Source organism: Magnolia sinica, chromosome 10, assembly GCF_029962835.1.
Source record: "Magnolia sinica isolate HGM2019 chromosome 10, MsV1, whole genome shotgun sequence".
Taxonomy (NCBI): Eukaryota; Viridiplantae; Streptophyta; class Magnoliopsida; order Magnoliales; family Magnoliaceae; genus Magnolia; species Magnolia sinica.
In genome coordinates, this window is record NC_080582.1 from 55,717,431 (window position 1) to 55,721,446 (window position 4,016).

At 40.8% G+C, this 4,016-nt stretch overlaps 1 non-coding gene across 1 annotated transcript; it reads left to right on the forward strand.

Annotated features, from left to right (window-relative positions):
* Window positions 1–611: 611 nt before the first annotated feature.
* Window positions 612–718, forward strand: LOC131217834 (small nucleolar RNA R71). The gene has a single exon (XR_009157424.1). It is a non-coding gene; the product is annotated as a small nucleolar RNA R71 (small nucleolar RNA).
* The last annotated feature ends 3,298 nt before the right edge of the window (window positions 719–4,016 follow it).

Consider the following 4,016-nt stretch of genomic DNA (forward strand, 5'->3'; position numbering starts at 1 on the left):
GCCTACAGTTGCTCTTGCCTAAATGCATCTAATGTATCTTTAAGGGTTCTCCTTAGTGAAAGTCCACTAAATGGCCCTTGTGGATAATTAGTTACATTTGTAGTTGGTTCATTTCCCCAATTAATTTCCACTCATCAGGAGTGTGCGTATCAGAATTTAGTGTACTAAGTGGTCATTGATATGTGTTTGTAGTATCTTCTTGAACGTGAAACACTTCTTGAAAAGCTGGGATTGTAAGACAATCTTTGATTGGGTGTACATCGCTCTCACAAATTCTACATAGGGTTTCGACGACTGCTTTGGGCCGAGTTGATTCCTTCCTAGATTCCAAGTCCTTAATTTTTCGTGTGAGAATTGCCAACTGTACATTAATATCATCTTCCTTCTTGAGTACATGTATTCCTATCTCTCTTGGCATTTCATTGGGAGTACTAGCTTGGTTTGATGTGTCCCATGATTAAGCGTTTTCAACTAGCATGTCAAAGTAGTCCCCTGCATCTTTTAGTTTCTTATCCATGAACCCGCCATTACACATCATCTGTACAAATTGGCGCATGTTTGGACTGAGTCCATCATAAAAATAAAAAAAATCAATTGTCCGCCAAGTTTCGTAACCATGGTGTGAGTAAGCGAGAAGTAAATCCTTGAACCATTCCCAACATTCAAAGAAGGTCTCATTATTTTTCTGAGAGAAGTTCATTATTTCCCGTCTAAGAACATTGGTTTTGTGAGTCGGGAAGAACTTTTTAAGGAACTCCTGGCTCATCTTTGCCCATGTGTCAATGGATCTAGGCCTTAATGAATAAAACCATGATTTGGCCTTTTCTTTTAAAGAGAATGGAAATAATTTAAGGCTAATTGTATCAGGAGGAACATCATTAAAATGTATGACTGTAACAATCTCTTGAAATTCTTTAATATGCATATATGGATTTTCTGAATCAAGTTCGTGGAACATAGGAAGTAATTGGATTATCTCATGTTTGAAGTTCACGTTTCCTGTATTAATTAGAAGAATTATGCAAAAAGGTGAACTTGTTCTCACTAGTGGTAAATAATCTTGTAAAGTTCGAACCGGGGGAACTCAATGCACTTCATTATCATCACACACTGTCCTAATAGGTGGTGTGTGATGCACAGGTCCTTCATCAATCCGATGTTCTTGAGCCATGCTCTTAGATGATATTTCAGAAGTATTTGAGGATTTTCTAACTTGCCAATCGATTTTTCAACCAAAATTCCTTTTCTCAAAGATCTCAGAGTATGGTTCCTTACCCATGAGGGCATGAACTTCTATTTTCTAATTCCTACAACAAGTATTGAAAGCAAGTAGGGGAAGAAGTTAGAAGAATGTTACTAGGTCGGAGTTCTATGTTAGGACCCTACAAAACAGAAAACAATGTTAGTTTCTAAAAAAGAAATCCAGAAAAAATCCTAACCTAAAAACAAAACAAAAAGTTAGTCCTAATTTTAACCTAATTCCAAAACTAATTAATTTTAGAAAAACGCAACCATTAGTCCTCAGCAACAGCGCCAAAAACTTGTTCACAACCCTAAGTGTAGGATCACGGTGTAGTAATAATTTTGTTGAGACCGAGGTCGAATCCAAAGGGACTAAACTTGTACGTATTCTGAAAAGAGCTAGAACTAGAACTAGAAGAATATCTAAATCTGAATTCTGGAATAAAAGAGAGTAATTGTGAATAAGGTTAAACAATCAATTTAAAGGTGGTAACTAGGGTGCCAAGGATCCACTTATAGCAATCAGGATGCTACCTTGCTTGATTCAGGAAATCCAATTGGAATTAGAGTCCTATCCTATCCAATTGGAAAAAGAAAGAGATGATTGAATCTCTAACCTTTTCATGGATCTAATCATCAATAAAGGAGAATTATGGGAGGAATTCTGTCACCCTATCATGCCCAAGGGGCGATGGCGAACAACGAGATTAACCAATCCCACAATCTCAAAGAGGAAAAGAAGATATTAAAGCTATCGTAGATCTATTGTAAGGCCCGTATTCTAGACCGTACCGTTCCGTAGACTTCCATGATCCTCCCCATCGAATTTCGGTTCCCTTGACCTGTAACTGGCAATTGCACGTGAACCTAAGTCACGTCATGTACATCAGAGTCGGCTAGACTTTAAACTTGTACCCTAGCAACCGCGCCGTCGCCACGGTTCCGACACCGTGTCTTGCGCGCCGATGCGATACCAGGGCCAAGAGATGTAGGCCCGTGTCTATCTCGAAGAAACGTTGCGCATTTGTAATTCTGAGAGAATCTCTACCAAATATCACATCAATCCATCAATCAATCAAGTCAAGTACAACCCATACCCTACCCATCCTTCTCTCACCCAAAGTCAACCAAACACATACCCATCTCTTAAACACCCATCACTCATCCCCTTTCATCCCATCACCCATCACTCTCTCTCTCTCTCATTTCTCTCTTCACTCCCAAGCAACCAAAGGGGTGGAAACATCCAAGCTCCCTAAGAGAGAGCTAAGAGTGTGGCCCACCTTCCTACCCCCTCATCTCCCATCCTAGCCATCCAACTTTCATCATCTTCCATTAAAGAAGGAACTTAGGAGGCGAGGAGTCCAAGGTGCTAAAGAAGAAGGCCAATCGGTGGGTGATCCACCGTTGATTTCCATTTAAGGGCCCACTTATGTTGGGACCCATTTTGATGTATGTGTGTGATCAAAGAGGGGCCCATAGTGGCGGGGTCCTTCCACTACACTCTCTCTCTCACTCTCTCTCTCTCTCTCTCTCTCTTTTCTTTTAGGTGGTGATGATGATGTGAGCGGCCCACTTGTGGCGTATGTATTATATCCATACCATCCACTTTAGGATGTATGGACCCCACCGTGATGAATGGATTAGATCCACACCGTCCATCAGTGGGCCACGTGTATATGGGGCCACCTCAGTGTATGTAGCTGGTGGGCCACATGTACGTGGACCCCACGTTGATGAATGCATTATATCCATACATGGGATGTACTGGACTGTGTAAAGAGAAAGAACATCAGTCATTTAAAATATATATATATATACTATAATATATAAATAATAATATATGTGATATATATATGTGTGTGTGTGCGCGTGATGGTGGGCCTCACATGGGAACCCACCTTTATATCCTTTGAATGAGGGTCGTCCATTACTAGATGGCCAGCAGCGCTGGTTGCTGTATTGGCGTTGGTAAAAAAAATTGATAAATAAATAAAAATAATATTTATATATAATATCTTGGTGGGCCAGACGTGTGTGTGTATATAATATTTCATGGTGGGCCACACCACGTGGCCCCACCCTAATGGATATGTTGAATATCCACCGTTCATCTGGGTGATCCACCGTATATATGTGTTTCACCATCCATCCATTCTATCTGGACAAGGTGTGAGGATCCCACTGTGATGCTTGTTTTGTATTCCACGCCATCCATCTGTTTTGATGGTGGGCCAGCTGCAGCTGCCAGATGCAGCAGCAGCATTACATGCTATGTGGATCCACACCGTCCAGACCTTGGACGGTGGGACCCACCATGATGCATGTGTTGTATCTATACCACCCAACCATCTTTGGGGATCGTTTTATTGCACGAGGAAAAGAATGAGTCAGATCTAAAGTTCCAACGGACCCACCATGATGGATGTGTTCCATCCAAACTGTTCATCCGTTTGGCAAGCTCATCTTAAGGCTTAAGATAGAAAAATGAAGCAAATCTGATGATCAGGTGGACCACACTGCAGAAAATAGTGTGGAGTGAACGTTCACCATTGAAACCCTCTTTGGGGTCATGGAAGTTTGGATCAATATGAAATTTACTTTTCCTCTAAATCCAGGTCTCTGTGACCTTATGATCAGGTTGGATGGAAAATAAAATTGTGGGCCTCACAAATTTAAATGGTGAAAATCATTATCTCCACTGTTATTTGTGGTATGGTCCAGATGATCTTTCGATATGATTTATTTATGGAAATGCTCTAAAATGATCTTTA